This window comes from Camelus dromedarius, chromosome 13 (genome assembly GCF_036321535.1).
Source record: "Camelus dromedarius isolate mCamDro1 chromosome 13, mCamDro1.pat, whole genome shotgun sequence".
Taxonomy (NCBI): Eukaryota; Metazoa; Chordata; class Mammalia; order Artiodactyla; family Camelidae; genus Camelus; species Camelus dromedarius.
In genome coordinates, this window is record NC_087448.1 from 55307466 (window position 1) to 55327537 (window position 20072).

A 20072-nucleotide genomic window follows, 5' to 3' on the forward strand; every position below is an offset into this window, starting at 1 on the left:
TCCTCCTCCCCTTTACTCCTCAAATTCCATTTTCTTAAAGAAGGTGCAGAGAGGAGGGTCTTTCCCCTTGACCTGTAGCCACCCAACAGTTAGCCCTCTTCCTGTGCCCTGATCCTCTCAAAACACACAAACACAACACTACACACTACACACACACACCGCATATACACTACGTACACTGGACACACACTATATACAGTACACACTAGACACACACCCTATACACACTTCACACTAAACACACGGCACACACAATGCACCACCAACACACACACTACACACACACACTCTCAGCCTTTAACCAATATTATAGCAAAATGGTACGTTTTCCTCGTTCGTTTGCTCAGTCAGTAACTATTAAGATCCAGCAAAGTGCCCGCCTGTTCTAGATTCTGGGGATCCATCCACGGTGAACAAAAGAAAACAAGGTTCCTTCATGCAGCTTACTTTTTGTGGGAGAAAGACCATGAACATACAAATAAATATACACTTTACCATCCGGTTGTAGGAAATGCTGTGAAACGCAATAAAGCAAGGTTCTGTCTTAGGGACTAGATGCCGCGGAGGGGAGGCTGCTTAAGTGAGCAGGGCGGGGCTTCCACCTCAGGCGATCTGTGCGCAGGGCTCCTTATGAATGAATCTTCCCAATTTTCAAACATCACCTCTTTAAATGCCAAAGAGGGTTTGTTCTAACTAGTTGTGACCAAAATAACTTTAAATGCATTTTGCGCCTCTGCCTTATAACTCAGAAACCTGGCATAATCGTTATCTTTTCTGAAGAGGATTCAAGTATTAAGAACAGCTGGTGAAGCTGGGACTTTCAGGTTGGGTCCAGGAACCTTTTTTTTTTTTTTAAACCGTCCCCTCAGGTGATTCTGAAGCCCTCTCAAGTCTGAGGAGGGCTGGTGTGGGAACGCTCTTGGGGGCCGTGGCGGTGGGCTGCACTCTTGCCCCATGCCCACTGACTGCTGTGTTCTTTGCAGGAGGAGTTCCTGCCACCTTTCTGTAGGTTTTGTCTCATTAAGGGCTGCCAGTGTTTATTCCTCACAGCTGTCGTCAGTAAGTCTCTGTATGATTTGTATCCCTTCCAGTTTGCTGCTTCAGTCCACTCTGTACTGAAGAACCAGATCACCAGCCATAACTTCATTGCGCAGAAAGCAAGAATAAATCCCAGGGCTGCTGGAGCCTCTTGTTAGTAATTTGATCTTCTGCCCTCATGACATTTGGCACAGTGGAGGGAACACAAGTTCAGGAGTCAAACGGACTTAGAGTTCCGTGCAGACTCCCACTCATGTGGGGATTCTGTCAGAATCGGATTCATTGGTTGAAGCCCCGACTCCCAATGTGACAGTATTAAGATGTGGGGCCTTTGGGAGGTAATGGGGTCATAAAGGCGGGGCTGTCATTGATGGCATTAGTGCCCTTTAAAGAAGAGGCCATGGCTCTCTTGCACTCTCTCCCTCTCTCTTTACCATGTGAGGACACAGCAATCAGGTACTATCCCTAAACCAGGAAAAGAACTTTCACCAGAAGCTGAACACGCTGGTACCCTGATCGCAGGCTTCCAGCCTGCGGAACTGTGAGAAGTCAGTGTGTGCTGTTTAGGTCACCGAGACTATGGTCCTTTTGATATAGCAGCCCCAATGGACTAAGACATAGGTTTTATATTTGTCTTGGTTATATATCTAGAAATGAAGTTGCTGAATCACATGGTAGGTAACTCTGTGTAAACATTTGAGGAACTGCCAGACTATTTTCCAAAGCAGCTGCACCATTTTGCATTCCCACCAATAGTATATGAGGATTCCAATTTCTCCACATACTTGCCAGCACTCGTTATTACCTGATGTTTTTATTCTAACCATCCTAGTAGATGTGAAGTGGTATCTCATTGTGGTTTTGATTTTGCATTTCCCTGATGGCTAATTGTGTTGAGCAATTTTTCATGTGTGTTTTTGGCCATTTGTATATCTTCTTTGGAGAAATATCTATTCAGGTCTTTTTCCTAATCTGGCTTATTTGCCTTTTTAGGATTGAGTTGTTAGAGTTCTGTATATATTATATATACAAGTCCCCTATCAGATATATAATTTGTAAATATTTTCTCCCATTCTATAGTAATTGTCTTTTTACTTTATGGTGTTCTTTGATGCACAAAAATTTTAATTTTGGTGCTGCCTTTTTTTTTAAAATCTGTTTTTTATAATGTCACTTGTGCTTTTGGTGTCACATTTAACAAAACATTGCCCAGTCCAAGGTCACAAAGATTAACCTCTAATCACAAAGATTGAAGTTTTCCTCTAAGAATTTTATACTCTTAAGTCTTATGTTAGGCCTTTGATCCTTTGAGTTAGTTTCTGTTAGTGATGGTGTGAAGCGAGGGTCCAACTCCACTCTTTTGCATGTGGATGTCCATTTGTCTCCGCACCATTTATTGAAAAGACTATTCTTTCCCCTTATTGAATTGTCTTAGCACCCTTGTCAAAAATCAGTTGATCTACCCATTTTGTTTTGCTTTAATTTTTTTACCCACAAAAGTTTTGCTGGTAAAGGTACTGATATTAGAAAAAACAAACAAATGAACAGACACATTGAACACAGGAAGCAGTGCTGAGTATTTAAGTCTTCCTGGATGGCATCAGAGTACGGCCTCCCCCCACGTTAAGTGCTTCTACTGTTTGTTGTAGTGCACACTGGCCAATTTGTTCCTCAGCTTGCTGCTGGGCATTATGTGCTGAAAAAATATTTATTCCATCTCAGAGCAAACAAAACAGAGACCCCGGAGAAGTATGCTGGTTCTAGATGATTAGAGAGACCTTAACATTTGCCACAGTCAACCAGCTGTATTTCTTCTAACACTAAGACTTTTGACCAACCTTAAAGGGTCCACTAAACTTCTAGTTGTAAAATGAAAATCTGTTGAGGGCATTGCTGCTTTTCTTGTAGGGTCATCTGTTTCAAGGCTGCAATTCAAGGAGTTGCTGATCTCAGGGTTGCCTTCCCACTAAACCTCTCAATTCAGGGAGACTGCTCACTTATAATAATGGTGAAGCATCACTACATGTGCCAGAAGTGGCAGAAACTGTAACTCAAATACTGTTCTTTACAAACAATCAGAGATCTCTTGTTGATGGAGAAGAGAAAAGGGAATGTGTGTTCCCGGAGAACTCAGGACCAGTTCAGACATGCCAGCCTTGCCCGTGGTTTAAGTGCTGTCTGCCAGGCCACAGAGGCAGGGGACAGACACTTCGAGGAAAAGAGCCACCTGAGGAGAGTTTATTATTCAAAATTTATCCGATGGAGACACACATCTCTCAACATCAGGTGATCTTCACTGTGTGAGTTGAATCCCACTCAGAAGAGGATTGACACCAAGGCTCACAGACAGCCTGTGACTCAGCTCCAGTTACAGGAGATTCTCCTTCAGTCTGGTCCCAGAATTCAACGTCTTTTCCATTTGCCCCTCACTGAACACCTAGTACACGTGAAGCTCTATATGTATTGTGGGGAGGACGGGGTGTAGAAATCAGCCTAGAAAGGCGCACTTTTCATTGTAATGGAGTTTACGGTTCAGCGGGACTTTGCCAGAACTGAAAGTTAAAGGGACTATGCATTATTTTAAAAAATTGTGGACTTTTATTAGACAGTAGTTCCTGTGTTTGAGGGTCCACTTCAGACTCCCACAGGGTCCTCCAGGGTCCACCCTCAGATTTAGTGATTCACTGGAAGGACTCAAAGAAATCAGCAAAGCTGTTATAATCATGGTTATGATTTGTTACAGTGAAAGGATACAGATTAAAGTTAACAACAGAAAAGGGGTTGTAGGATGGAGTCTAGGAGAGACCAGCACAAGCTTCCAGTTGTCCTCTTCCGGGGGGATCGTGTGGACAATGCTTTATTCTCTAGGCAGCAACGTGGTGGCAATTCTCATGAAGTATTGCCAACAAGGGAAGCACACCTGAGCCTTGGTGTCCAGGGTTTTTATTTGTGTTCTATCACGTAGGCATGGTTGACCTAACTCCAGATATCACGCTGATATCATGTGGCCCAAAAGCCCCATCATAAGTCATGTTGTTCTCATAAACTATCTGGTGTGGCCGAAGACCCTTAGGTAAACAACGACAATTTTATCAGGCAGGATATTCCGATGACTTAGAGGTTATCTCCTAGGAGCTGAGCAAGAATGAAAGCTTTCTGTGAAATGGGCAGGGTTTGGTGAACCTAGAGTTGCTGAAATAATCCTTTACTGCACAGTGCCCAGATGAATTTTATTGTTAAAAAAAGTCCAGACATAACGAATACTTCTAAAGCACTCCTTCCTATGTCAGGACCATCTTTACAAATTCAGTGTGTGCCGGGGCACTGTGGCTAGAAGCTCCGTTGTCAGGTGCACTTGGATTCTTTCTCAGAACAACTTCAGTACCTTGCAGGAAGGGGGATGCTGCAAATATACTGAACACTAGAATAACCTCCCACACACTTCCCAAGAAAGTCTCAGAAGAATACGGTACAGAGATTTAATTCCATTTGAATCCAAATAAACAGTAGGAAAGGCTAAAATAAAACTTTTCTCTTAGTAAAGGAAGACAACTCAAGAGGCACTTGTCCTCAAGCCAGCTACAGATGTAGAGTAGTTTATGCTAGTTCCTCTGGGATCACTGGGGAAGGCAGTATGGACTTGGAATGCTAAACTCAGCTAGAATTAAGTTTGAATCCTGGCTTTGCCACCTCTTAGTGACTACAGGGGGCTGACTTGTGTCATTCTCCAAAAAGTAGGTCCAAGTTGTTACCCCTGACACCTGTCAATGTGAACTTATTTGGAAATATGATCTTTGCAGATGTAGTTAAGGATCTAGAGATGAGATCAGCCTGGACTTAAGGTGGGACGCAAATCCAATGGTTTGTGTCCTTATAAGAAAAAAGATAGGGCAATGTAACATACACAGAGATACACGGAGGGGAGGCTTTGTGAAAGGGAGGTAGAGATTTGATGCATCAACAAACCAAGCAATGCCAAGGATGGCTGCTGCCACTGATGGAAGCTAGGAGCAGGGCATTCCTAGATGCTCCAGACACAGCCAACCCTGCTGAAACCTTGATTTTTTTGGACTTCTGGCTTCAAAAACTAGGAGAGGATGCATTTCTGTTGTTTTAACCACCAAGTTCATGGTAATTTTTTACAGAGTGGCACCAGGAAACTTATACAGCAAACTTGTGGCACTTTCTGAATTTATCTAGTCCTTTGTTTTCATCTACAAAATGGTAATACCCACCTTCTGAGAGGACTAAATCAGGTAGCGTATCAATAAGAAGAAGAAGTGTAATTTGAAATTTCTCTTTTCCTAGAAAATTGTAAATGCTTCATCAAGATACTGCTTTCAGGGGATCCAGGTCATGGTTTTATATTTTGTCAACGTGGTGACCGTGGAGCATGAACGTCAGAGAAAGAGTTAAGAAATCTCACACGATTTTAGTGCAAAAGAGTAAGGATAGATAAACAAGTTTATACTATATACACAGGGAAATATATTCAGTATCATGTAGTAGCTCACGGTGAAAAAGAATATGAAAATGAATATACGTATATTCACGGATGACTGAAGAATTGTGCTGTACACCGGAAATGACACAACATTATAAACTGACTATAACTCAATTAAAAAAAAGAGTAAGGAAAGAGAAATGTGAATTAGAACAAGTGAGCTACCTAGGCTCTCCTTTAAGAGATACATGTCTCCTCCTAAGATGGCCATGGCTAAGTGACTTCATTGTCTCCTGGAAGGGTAAGTCCAGGGGCTGGAGGTCCCAGTGGAGAGGTTGTATCAAGTTGCACTCACTGTACTAGTGCAGGGTGGTGAACACAACTACTGTTTCTTTCCTCTGGGTCCTTTGTGTTGATGACATGCTTTGACACAAGATGCCAGAAGGCTCTGAAGGGCAAAGATGAGGTCCCTAACAGTAAAAATTATTCCCTGAAGGAGCAAGAAGGCCTGTTGCTGCAGGAGCCCAGAACTTCCACAACTTACCACCATGGCTCTGCCAGGCCCTCATGCTGGCGTGCCACTGCTCACCCACAAGTCTGGAAGAGCAGTCTCCGGTGCAGGTGCCGGGAGCCATCAGATGCCGTGGCCACAGATCATTAGAGGTATCATATTAAAGAAGCCCTCCATGCTCCTTCAGGATAATCAAATCCTGTGCTTATAGGAAACGGGGTAGAGAGGTAGAAACTTAATTTATTAGAAACCTGTTCTGTGCCAGGAACAATGTTAGTTGCATTTACATACATTTTCTCATTTAATCCTCATTTGATTAACATCCTGGCTTAAATTGGATCTGGGGGCTATGGTCTAAAGATACATTGACAAAGAATTCAGTCCTCATAAGCCATTGGGAGGAGGATTATCTGCCTTAAAATGCCTTTTGTCCCAACAGAACCATTCCTTCATTTTTCATTCATTCAACGAATTTTGACTAAGTTCTTTCTGTGTGTCAGCTTTCATGGACAAAACAGCCAGAAATCCCCCTTCTGAGGAGCTTTGGGAGAAGACATAATAGACTGGTAAATTATATGATGTGTGAAAAGGTGCTGTGCAAGATGGGAAAAATCAAGAAGTATAACGAGTTTGGGGAGTGTAGGGGTCAACAGATTACAAATTTAAGCTGGGTAGTCAAAGTACACCTGCCTGAGCAAATGACACCTTAGCAAAGACTTGAGGCAGGTGAGGGAGGAGCCATGTGGAGAAGAGCCTTCCAGGCAGAGGCAGAGGCCCCGGGGTGGGAGCAAGGTTGGCCTGGACAAGAAACAGCAGGGAGGCCGCGCAGCTAGTGTGGGTTAGGGGAGGGCGACAGGAGGGAGGTGAGAGAGGGGAAGGCGGGGAGAGGAGACCTGAGAGGACCTTATCAGCCACTGTCCAGACTTGGACATGGAGGATATTGGACAGTTTTGGCGGGAGGGGTGATAGGATCGGAATGGCCCTGGGTCTATGTTGATATAGACTGTAGAGGGGTGTATCAATTTCCTTGGGCTGCTATAACAAAGTGCCACAAACAGGATAGCTTAAGACAAGAGAAATCTATTCTCTGACAGTTTGGGAGGCTAGAAGCCTGAAATCAAGGTGTCAGCAGGGCCACGCTCCCTCTCAAGGACCTAGGGAAGAATCCTTCCTGGCCTCTTCCAGTTTCTGGTGGTTGCTGGCGTTCCTTGAAGTTCGTTGGCTTGTGGTAGTGTAATTCCAATCTCTGCCTCTGTCTCCATGTGCTCTTCTTCCCTGTATCTCTGTGTCTCCAAATCTCCCTCTCCTCATTGTGGACACCAGTCATTGGATTAGAGCTGCCCTAATCCAATCCAACCTCATTTTAACCTAATTATATCTGCAAAACCCTATTTTCAAATAAGGTCACGTTCAGAGGTACTGGATGTTAGGACTTCAACATACATTTTGGGGGACACAATTCCAACCCTCAACAAGGGTCAAGGGTGGAAGCAATGAGTCCAGCTAAGAAGCTGTGGCAGCAATTTAGGGGAGAGATGTAGTGGCTTGAATCTGAGTTGTAATAGAAGAGTAAGGAGAAGTGGTCCGACTTTGGACAAATTTTGAAATCTGAATCAAAAGTATTTCCTGACATATAGGAGGTCAAAAAGAGGCATCAAAGATGTCTCAAAGCGTTTGACCTGAGCACCTGGAAGGTTAGCATTGTCATTAATTGAAATGGGGAGGCTGTGGGAAGAGCAGGTTTGGGAAATGAAGGTTAGGTGTTTGATTTTGAACATGTTTAAGACATCTTTCAGACATCCAGCTGAAGCTGTTGAGTAGAAAATGGAATACACAAATCTGTGGTTTGAGTCCCCCAGCAAGATCGGATTTTAGTTATTAGACAACATTCAGGCCAGGTGACTTTAATAGTTGTCCTGGCTCCCTCTTACCCTTCCTCACTGTCCCCATCCACACTGGAGATGGGCCATCCCATAGCCTCTTGCTCGGGGTTCTTCTTTCTTGAAGGTTAACTATCTTTGACCTGATATCAGTGACGTGACCTAAACCTGGTTATTTTCACTGGAGTCTCTTTGACCTACCGGAAATGTACACTTTTGCCTTGTCAAATGGTGGCTGGGTTAGCTGCTCCACTGCGGAGCCTTCTCTGCACTTTGCCATCTTTCTGAGTTTCTCTTCCCTTTGCTCAGGTAACAGGGATAGACCAGCACCTCTACTAGATAAGCTGATGTTCAACCAGGAAATAAAATGCAGCTATTCCCTCTTTGTAGCCCCTGCCCCCAAATCTTTGGGGTCTTCTACCTTCCCTTGGAGAATGGGAGGAAATAGCTTTTCTCATGAACACCATACTAATCAAAAAGCCCAGAACTCCCTTACCTCTCAGCCTTCTTCTTAGAGCCCCTGGGTGTGGGGTCAGGGAGAGAACGTAGGATTGGCTCTGAACTGGTGTCTCTCGCAGGCGTTTGGTAAAGAACTAACCCCAACTGATGGCCACTCTCTGAACGGGGTGTCTTTTAAGTTTCTGGCTAATTCCAGGACCACAGGAGAAGTATCACCTGATGTCCTATTATGTGTAACTGCACATTTAAGTGGTTTATGGTGTAATTTACCCAAGATACTTTTCAGCAATAAAGGACCACCTTATTATTAAGATCTGTGTGCTCGTTGTGAAATCCAACATCCACTCTTCCCTTCCTCCTTGCCAGCAGAATCAGGATTTTATTCATGAAGGAGTCTTCCTCTTTTTTTTAATCCCTCCCCTCCTCCCCATTATTCTTCTGGATCATTTAAGAGCAAGACACAGACCCGGTGTCCCTTTACTCCTAAATATTTCATTGTGTATTTTCTAAACACAGCGATTTTCTTACATAACCGTAGTATAATCACCAAAATCAGGGAATGAACATTGATAAACTATTATTCTCTCATCTACAAACCTTATACAATTTGTCCATTGGCCCTATACTTTATAGCAAAAGAAAATCCATGGTCTCTCGCTGTATTCACTTGCCCCACCTCCTCAGTCTCCTTTAATCACAACGGTTCCTGAGTCTGTCTTTGGATTTCATGACAGGGACGTTTTGTAAGCGTCCAAGTCAGTGAGTTTGCAGATAGTCCCTCAGTCTGAGTTTGGCTTTTGTTCCCTTGTGATCAGATTCACAGCACTCAGTACTTCCCAACAGGACACACCTGAAGATGAGGCCCATTCCTGGCAGAGAATTCAATCTCTGACAAGCGCTTTCCTAACGTGCCAGCCCTTTGGCTCTGCCACTTTGGGACCACACTCAGGATTCCCTATAGTGGTGCTTTTGTGCTGACTACTCTGAAGTTCCCTTCTCTCCCCACCCGCTAACACAGCAAGCTGGTCATCGGCGCTGATGGAGGTCTGATGCTCAAGATTCGTCTAGTAAAACCAGATCTAGTTCTACACATTTAATTCTGGAGAGAACTCTCTGCAAATACGCTCAGTTCTCCCATTCACTATTCCTGGTCCCCTACAGCCCTGCTCAGAGTTCAGAAGTCGGCCCAAGGGTAGTTCGCCTGCTAAACATGAGGCTTCCAGGGATTGTGCCCAAATAACATTCAAAGTGGGGTTTTAGTGCCCACCTTTAGTCTTTAGGAAGGGAAAAGCTGCAGTCAGAGGGGATGGGTTGATCTTTCATTTCTAACGCACATGCTGTCCTTCTGATCAGATACCTTTGTCTGGATCTGGTAAAAATGGACTCTGTGTCCACGTGCTCCGACATCAGCTGCAGCCTTCCCAGACTAACCCTTGCTCCTTCTCAGAAGGAATTTTCCTAATACCAGAGTCTGTGCACTTGGGTTTCCCAGGTGAGGGAGGGGCTCCGACCGGCTCTAATGAACTCACACCGCGTTCTGGGAGATGAGAGCCAGTCATTGTGTTTCCGTTCCTTTCTTCTGAAATTCTCAATGAAAGGTGCAGGCACCCCAAGCGGCTTCACACCTCCTGTGTAGGTGTGAGCTGTGGTCTAGCACATCCTCCACAGAGCATTCCCTCCTTCTCTGCACCAGGGTCTTCCCAAGAGTAGAGGGGTGACCCTGGGGTTCGTGCGCGGATTGCTATGGCGCCCCGGGGCATGCCTCCCCTTCTGCGCGTCCTGGGCTACCCTCAGGGACAAGCTCCCATGGAGCAGATGTGAGTGGCAGGAAGTGAACCAGAAATAGCCAGAGCAGGCAGCTCAGAGGGTGGGGACAAGAAGGGAATCCGGCATTTGTGGCTGAGATTGGACTCCTGGTACATGGCCGTCTCTAGTGCTGGCCCGGGAAGCTGACATGTGGGGAGTTTCATTTTACTTTCTGTGGCAGTCCAAAGTGTCGCTTCCTACTTGATACTGTTCTGTTCAATACTGGGTCTTGGCACACGGTTCTCAAAGGGGCTACAGCTATAGGTTCTTAAATAGCGGCTGAGTGTTAAAAATGAGAATCACCTACAAGCAGATTTATAGGCCAAAAAAAGAATGGACACTAGGAATAATATTACTATCCTTATGATGGTGAGTATACCCCTCATTTAGAGATGCCCTTGCTTACAGGGTGGAGGGTCTTAAGGCAGTGGCTGGGATGCCAGATGCTCCACCTTAGCTTGAGGCTACATTCTGCACATTGAGCCTATGAGAGCTCATCTCTTGACAGCATTTTTTTTTTGCATTTTATTATTTTTAAAGATTGGGACACAATTCACACACCATAAAACTCATCACTTAAAAGTATACAATTTAGTGGCATTTAGTAAGTTTACGAGGCTGTACAACCATCGCAGATACATCCAAATCTGGATAGACCACATTTTCTTTACCCACTGAGCCGTTGATAGACATCTAAGTTGTTTCCAGCTTTTTGGCCATTGTGTTGAATGCTGCTGTTAACATTTGCACACAAGTTTTGGTGGGGATATAGTTTCATTTCTCTTGGGTATAGTTTAGAAGTAGAATTGCTGGGCCATTTTAATTTTCTAAGGAACTGCCAAATTGTTTTTCACAGTAGCTATGCTGTTTTGCATTCCTACCAGCAACATATGAGAGTTCTGATCTTTCCACATCCTGACCAATGCATATTATCACTGTGTGTGTGTGTGTGTGTGTGTGTGTGTGTGTGTGTGTGTGTGTGTGTGTGTGTGTGTGTGTGTGTAAGAGTCTAGTCATCTTGGTGGGTATGAAGTGGTATCTCATTGTGGTTGTGAGCATTTTTTAAAAATTAAAATCTAACTGATTTACAATGTTGTGTTAGTTTCTGGTATACAGAAAAGTGATTCAGTCATACATATATATATATATTCTTTTTCATATTCTTTTCCACTATGGTTTATTATGGAATATTGAATAGTTCCCTGTGCTGTACAGTAGAACCTTGCTCTTTATCTATTTTATATATAGTAGTTTGTATCTGCTAACCCCAAATCTTAATTTAATGTTGTGAGCATTTTTAAAACAACATTCTCACACACATTGGAAGTGTGGTTTGCATATGGGGGTTCCCCTAACCTACAGTCTATCGGAGAGCCTTAACCATTCACTCATTCAAACAAGACTGACTCCGTCTGCCGTGTGCCCAGCACATCTGAGAACACAAGGCAGGGGGGATCAGGGCACACCTGCTCAGCCCTGCCCAGCCCTGATGGCACTTCCATTCAGTAGAGACACTAAGGAAACAGATGAATCAATGAGAAAATGGCTGCATGTTGGCATGGGCCTCTGAAGGACATGCACGAGGCCTGAAGAGGAAATAAGGATGTGTTGAGGAAGGTGAGCTAGTCAGAGTTCTCCAGAGCAGCCTCAGGGGGTAGATACTATTATGCCTATTTTTAGATGAGAAAACAGCCAGGAGGAGCTTCCGAAACTTGCCCAAGCAAGCAGAGAAAACCCAGAGAGTTGCTCAGGGACCACGACACAATTTTAAAATAAATATTAAAATATTAGAAAGTTTACCCTCCCAAACCAGGAAATAGACTTGAGAGGATCCCACCACCACCACCCTTGTCATGGTGGCCCTGAAGGAGAGCTTTCTGAGCCTGTTCGGACAGTGGCCAGGTCCTAAGGCAGGAGGCCCTCTGTGCCTTTCCTGCATCTGGATTCAGGCCAAGCTGCTGAGGCATGAGGACCCGTCCCTCTCATCTGCAGCAAGCAAATCGTCTCACTTAAAGGGTAAGTAGGGAGATAAGGCAAGGAGTCCCCAGAGAAAGAGAACCAGGCATGGCTTTCTTGACATAACGGAAGCCATTTTTGGCCAAGTCGTTCTGTGATTTGTGTAGCCACAACGCTTGCCTTTGAACAGATCTCAGTAACCAATGGTCTTAAGAGAACAAAAGAATGCAGAAACAAATGACTGCTACCAGGCAAGCAAAGTAATAATAGCAAAGATAATATAATGGTAGTAAAGACTCCCAATTCTGTTTTAATGGTAAAGATCAGCCTGAAGTGCTCAACCGTCAGATCAACTGGAACCCAAGAGATGATGACATTGACCTTTTCTGACCCTCGTGACTTCAACTGAAGTTTGATTCTGTCAGTGCCCAAGCCCCTTCATGAATATGCACGTACCCTTAGTTTAAAATCTTCCCAATTTTGCTGTTCGGAGAGACACTGCTTTGGGAAAGATTCCAGTGTTCTCCTTACTTGCTGCAAGTAATAAATCCTCCCTCGAAGGGGGTTTGTTTAAGAGAATGGAGGATGAGGGAGTAGAATGAAAAGGCAACGTCTCTACTCTGAAGGAGAACAGGGAAATGGAGGAATAGCCTAAAAGGTGTGTGGGGCAAGGAATTTATCTAAGAGGTCATATTAAGGCCTATCAATATACTTTATGGAATGATGCAGCAAGGAAGAAACTGATGCTATAGGAGCAAGAGCGTGAGTAGGGAGACACGGCTGGGTGGACAGCACTGGCGAAATTGCCAAAGAGTCTGCTCGCAGGGAGGGTACTGGGTTTACCAGGGAAATGTCATGTCCGTTTAAGAGCTGTCAGAAATTCCAAGTAAAAAACAAGCAGTAGGATGTTTGCTTTTCTTCATCGGGTTTTGGCAGCTGGAGTGCAGGCAGGGAGTAGGCAGAACGTTGGATTTAATTAGGGCTGGTGACTTCAGGGGCAGGAGAGAGAGGAGACGGAGGGCGCTTGCAGGAGAGGGGCTGGAATGCTGGGCTCTGGGCTGGGGAAGGAGTGACTGGAGAGAGCAGCTCTTTATATGGGGTGTGTGTGTGTGTGCACGCGTGTGTGCACAGGTGGACTGGGCATTAGAGCGCCTTGTGATTTTGAAGTGTAGCTGGAGTGGCAGAACTCGAGTGAGTCAGAGATGAGGAGGTGGTGGCCAAGAAGGAGCAGGATGTTGGAATGGAGGATTTGGAGAGTGTGTGGTTAAATATAGACAGAGTTGAGGCTGTGCCCTGGGGGCAGCTGAGATGGGGTGGAGAAAGTGACCACTGGCATCCGAGGCCAAGAAAACAAGAGGCTGGAGTTCTGTTCCTTCCTTCTTCCACCAGGCATCAAGCAGAGGGCTCTACAGCCCATTCGTCCTTGGTCACTGTTGACTAAACGTTGAGCCTGAGGCCAGGTACAGAGGGGAACAGGGGGAGGAATGGCTTTAGGAGAGTGTGTGGAGGATGGAGGGAGGGGAAGTAAGAGGGTGAGAGCAGTTTCTAAATCATTTCCTGTCCCCCCCACCCCCCGCCCCGGGTCTGCCTAGAATGCTTGCCATTTGTGAGGGTTTAATATACTCTAATGGAACAATCTCAGGTCCATGGGAAGACATACTTGACTTGATTCAATTTGACCAGCTTTATTGAGCACCTATTGTGTTTAGAATGGCAGGCTGCATACCGAGAATACCTAGGAAAGTTTATACTCTAGTCGGAGAGAGGGCATAAGCCATGCATTAAAATGTCTGGCAGCTTCTGCTAAGTGCCAAACTGTAAGTAAATAGCCTTGCCTACTGTTGTCATTTACTTCTTGAGAGATTTGTTTGAAATTAGTCTCTGGAAGGCCTGATTAATGCAATATGGAATTGAGATGGAAGGGGCCACAAATCAGAAACTTGCAAACTGAGAGAGTTGGATTGTCTGGTAATTGTCCAAACACTCCCCCTTCAAAAATGCTGTGAATCTGCATTCCCCAGAGAGAACAGTTATTAATCTAGTATTTCCCCTTGTGTACGAATCCTACTCATTCCTTACATGGTGCATTTCAACTTCCCCAAGTCCTGCCTGTATTAATCAGGCTTTTCCAGAGAAACAGAACCAATAGGACACAGGCATGCATGCACGTACACAAACACACACTTTTTTTTAATGTGTTGGCTCACATGAACATGGGAGCTGGCAAATTCAAAAACCACAGGACAGACTGGTAGGCTGGAAATTCTGGCAGGAGTTGATGTGGTAGTCTTGAGTCTAAATTCCTCAGGGCAGTAGGCTGGAAACTTGGACAGGGTTACTGTGTTGCTATCTTGAGAATTTCTTTTACTTTGGGGAACCTTAGTCTTTGCTCTTAAGGCCTTCAACTGATTGGACAAGGCCCACCCACACAAGAGAGGATAATCTGCTTTCCTCAAGGTCTCCTGATTTAAAGGCTCATCTCATCCAAAAAACACCTTCACAGTGACATCTAGACTAGTGTTTGACTAAACAACTGAGCACCATAGCTTAGCCAAGCTGACACATAAATTCAACCATTCAACATTAAAGGAGTTTAAATTCATTCATTTCCTTTGTGGAAATTTCACATGCTACCTGGAGTATAATTTTTGTGCCTTATCTGAACTACTAGATTTTAAGTTCCTTGCAAGTAGGCTCTATTTTTATTCATCTTTTTCCCCCCAGTTTTATTATGTAGAATTATTACAGTTCAACTGCACACACACATTATATTGTATGTAAATACATATAAACAGTATACTGCACATTTTTTTAGTTTTTGCATATGTACTAATTATTGTTTCTAAGAAAAGATTAGATCTTTAGCTTTATTTTTATTCATCTTTTTATCCTCTTCCAAAACTTAGCACAACACTGTGTTTTACCAAGTCCCACGCTGAGCACCTCATGTGCACCAGCTTATTCAACCTTCAGAACAAGCTCACTGTGCTGTTATTACCATTTCACAGGGGCTAAGAGGCTCTGAGAGGGTAAGTCATGCACACACACCCAGAGCTGGAAATGGCCGTGTGGGATGGAAGCCCAGGCTGGCCTGTGGCTCCCTGCATACTGCCCAGTGTTTCTACCCAGGTTCACTGCCATGAAGGCCCACCCTTCACCTGGGGCACCTGCTTCTCTCCCAGGGTCAGTTTCTGCCCCGCTGCCTCTAAGAAGCCTTTCCTGATGTGCTCTCCCTCGGGGAGAAGAGCTGATCAGGGCCAGTAAGGTTGCGCTCTGGACCAAGGTGGAGCAGGATAGAGATCCAGCTCTTGGTCTCTGGCAACTGGCAAGCTCCTAACTGAGGAAGGGACACCTTGTTATAATTCTAATACACAGAACAGGTATTCTTCACACAGAGTCACCTATGTGTGTTTGTTGGGCCCTAGGACTGACAATTCCTTCCTTCAGGACCTCCTTGCACAAGGACTCAGGAATGTTCACCTCCTGCCCTTCTCTACTAGGTAGTGACCCTCTTGGGGGGCAGGACCCATGTCTTAGGTGTTATTATATACTCCTTGTCCAGCATAGGGACTGGCGTACCTCTGCTTAATGTTTCTTGAGCAAATGGGCAGAAGGAAGAATGAAGGGAGGAATGCAGATGGATTTCATGAAGTTGGCAAGATTCTTTTCATTCCTTTCTTCCTGTCTACACATATATGTATTGAGTACCTACTGTGCCTCAGTTGCTGTGTAGACAATGGGGCTACAAAGATAACTAGGATGTTCTGATTCTGGCCCAGAAAGAGAAACTCGTTTATTCTTTTCTACCACTTTACACAGAGAGGAAAAACAACTGCCTTACATCAAGCTGGTTCCTCAGTGCACCCTTCTAGGTTTCCTGGGGCTTCTTCCTTCCAGGCTCCTAATTACTCAAAATGCTCAAAACTGAAGTCTTTTTATGTGAACCAATTTATAAACATTGATGCCCCTAAAGCGTGAGACATTCAGAGTTTAGAATGCCTTCTCCATTGCACATTTCCCAACTGTTTTCTGCAGCACCCTCTCCTTTACCAAACCCACCTCTCTCCACCCCACCAGGATGGAGCCCAGGCTCCTTTCCTTCCACAGCACCGCCCTCACCCCCATCAGAACAGAGGGTAATACTAATTGTGCCCTGGGCTGTCAACAGGAGCCTCAGGGCTCATCTACAAGAAGTAAAGTGAATTGGCTCATCTGGGCAGTTCCTAAGGGCTCTGTACTTGGAATTCCCTGATTACTTAGACGAAATAATACAATTTCCTGGGATCTGCAGAATCCTGAAGTCTCCAGCTATTAAAGCAACTGCAAAGTACTCTTTAAGTACTTAAATGCATGATGTGTTCTGTGTTTCTGTTTTCTTGGGCCATCAGCTTGTGCCTGTTCTATTGAGCATACCCAGTGTAGTTTTAGTTTGGCATGCCCAAGAGGCATTTGCTGCCTCCACTTTTGGGCTGTTAAGATGGACAGAAGCCTGATAAACTGAGGAAACAATTGTGCCAAATGAATGTGAGTGTCATGTAAATGCCCAGCAAAGCTAAGAGGTGCTTTTGGTTCTGTTAGTAAGTAGAAATCCCTAATATGGGCAGGATGGGTTTATAATATGGAAAGGAACTAAGGCTGGCATTTGCTAATGGTAGGAGAATGCATAATTACTCAGCATCTCTGAAATGTAGGCTCCTCATCATTTAGATATTATCAGAAGGGACAATATCTAACTCAGAGCATCGTTGCAATGACTACGTGAGACGTGTGTGTATGGCCGTGCCTGCAGGGGGAAGTCGGGAAACCTGCCGCGCATGCGCTCTGCCCAGAACCGCCCAGAGGTCGGCCCTCCGGGCGCTCTGGTCCTGACCCTGGACACGAGGTGTGGAGTCAGGAGAGGTCCGCTTAGTTCTTAAAGATCCGATTAGTTCTGAAAGCTCTGGTCTCAAACTCAGATTCGACCTAGGGAAGGTGGAGAACAGAACGTTCTTTAGGATTTTCCGGTGGCTCATTTGTCATTTATCTCAGGAGCCATTCCATCATCTGCTGTATCGAACCTCATGTTTACAAACTCCCGCCATATATTCTATCATTGAAACTAAACCAGAGCCATCCATCACAGTCTGTCAGCCCAAGTATGGGGAGGAAAAAAAAAAAAAAAAAAAAAGCTTCACGCAGCGGGGGGTAAAAATAATAACTGAAGGCAGTTTCTTCTCCCAACGACAGTGCATTCTGTTGATAGATTAAAATTCAATCCCTAAAATATTCATGCTGACATGGGAAAATATGTGGAAGTGTACGTGGGAAAAAGCAGAATACAAATTCATATCAAACAGGAAGTGACAAATGAGCAAACAACAGCATAGAAAAATGTCTAGAAGAAAATGCACTAAAATGCTGTCTTTTGAGGGTTGGTAGTATGATTGACTTTTATGCAAAGAAACTAAGTTTAGCTTAGAAATTCCTTATGTTCAGAAACTGGTCTTACTTATCTTTGTAACCTCCTTCCTTCCTTTCCCTTCCCCCATGGAGGGTCCCGGCGTGTTCCCAACACCACACAACCAGCCTGCAGACATCAGACCATACCATCTCTTGACTCTCTGTTTGGGGTTCTTACTTGGCCACCTGCCCCCTCAGGCAAAGGTGGGAGTGAAGAGGACACCCGCTGTGGGGACCGAAGCCACAGAGGTCAGGGAAAGTGCTCTTGAGAGCTGGTCAAGCCGGGCTCGAGACACCACTGTTGGGATTTGGAAGCGACCAGAAGGGAATGATGAGCAATTAGAAATTTGACACTAAACTAATGAGTTGAGATTCTTTTCTGTCCTGTGTATTTTGTTCAGATTTTAATTCTGTGGACCTTTTCCAAAATTTTACATTCTTACGTACTAATTTTATCCTAAATGACTTGACTGTTTTCCTCTAAAAGGCCTAGGGTGGGCAGTAAGAGATTTTAAGGCTCTCGGAGAGGGGGCGCTGAAAGGGAGGGAAAGGACCCTGATAATGGCAAGTGTGGGAAGGCTTCTCCACGTTTACACGCCCTCCACGGAGAAAGCTCTGCCTAAACCCAGCTGTACAAGTCACACTGTGGGACATGGACCTGCTCCTTCCCCAAGGCTGTCAGTTTAGTGGCATTAAGCACATTCATATTGCTGTGCACCCATCACCACTGTTTTTCTCCAGAACTTCTCTTATCTAACAAGACTGAAACTCTTGATGAACTTGGAAAGTTCACCTGTGCTGTATCATGTGTCAGAATTTCTTTCCTTTTAAAGGCAGAATAATATTACACCTTAGGTATATATTACATTTTGTTTATTCATTCATCCATCAATGGGCACTTGAGTTGCTTCCACCATTTGGCTATTGTGAGTAATATAGTACTATGAACATGACTACAAAAATACGTCTTCAAGATCCTGTTTTCAGTTCACTGGGGAATATACTTAGATGTAGAATTGCTAGATCATAAGATAATCCTATCTTTAATTTTTGAGAAACTGCCATACTGTTTTTCATAGTGGCTGCACCATTTTGCATTCTGGTCAGCCACATCCTTGCCAACACTTGTTTTTTTGTTTTTGTTTTTGTTTTATAAAATAAATAAATAGCCATCCTAGTGGGTATGAAGTGGCATTTCCTTTTGGTTTTGATTTGCATTCCCCTAATTATTAGTGAAGTTGAGTATTTTTTCAAGTGCATATTGACCATTTTTATATCTTTGTTGGAGAAATGTCTATTCAAGTCCTATGCCCATTTTTTATTGAATTTTTTGTTTGTTTTTGTTGCTGATGAGTTGAAGGAGTTCTGTATATAGTCTAGATACTTTATCAGATGTGTGATTGGCAAATATTTCCTCCTATTCTGTGGATTGTTTTTTAATCTGTTGATAGTGTCCTTTGATTCACAAAAGTTTTCATTTTTAATGAAGTCCAAAGCCTGTGCCTTTGGTGTCATGTCCAGGAAACCATTGCCAAATCCACGAAGACTTTCCCTTGTTTTCTTCTAAAAGTTTTATAGCTTTAGCTCTTACATTTAGGTCTTTGATCCATTTTGAGATAATTTTTGTATTATGATGTTAGAGAAGGGTTCGACTTAATTTTTTATATGTGGATATCCAAGTTTTCCCAGCACCATTTGTTGAAAAGATTGTCTTTTCCCATAATGATCTTGGCACTCTTGTCAAATATTATTGGATTATATATGTGAGGATTTATTTCTGAGATCTCTATTCTACACCATTAAGCTATGTATCTGTCTATGCTAAGCCTACACTTTTTTTAAAATTATTATTACTGTAGTGATTGTTTCGGCTATTTAGGGGCCCCTTTAGATTCCACACTGTCAAAAGTTCAGAAATAGCTGACGTTAAAACAATGAATCATTGAAGTAGTAATTACTAAAAGTTCATTGTGCACATACCAAAAAGACAATTTGCAAACTGGGAGCATTCAAACCAAAACATAGAAAGAGGCTTAGAAGTATATTGTTATAAAGCAGCTTACACAGGGAGAAAGCAGTGACTGTTTATTCTTCACAGTGATTGGTTATAATAGAATTTTCAGTGATTACCTCATATCAACCTTGGGAAACAGTTCAAGTTTTGCTTCAATAATTTCCAGAGGCATAAGCAAGAAATGACCCAGGTAGTGTTAGTCTTGCAAAATAAACTAAATTAAGCTTTATTTGCATAACTAAAGTGGTTTTGTCTGCCCAGGTAATTTTCATGGCTGGTCTCTATTTGTTTTTGACTTTAACAGTTCCTCCTTTTGGTCATTTTTTCAGTGGTCTGAGAGTATCACTAACCAGAATAGCATTATTCTCATTTACCTGCATTGATGGATAGTCAGGCCAAAGAATGGCATATTCGCTGTTTTCACTAGTTGAGTCATCGGGCCAAAGGGCCATATAGTCACCATCTTCATTATTTATGTGGTTATTGTTGATTTCACCCAGTTGTCTGATCATGATGGACACCACT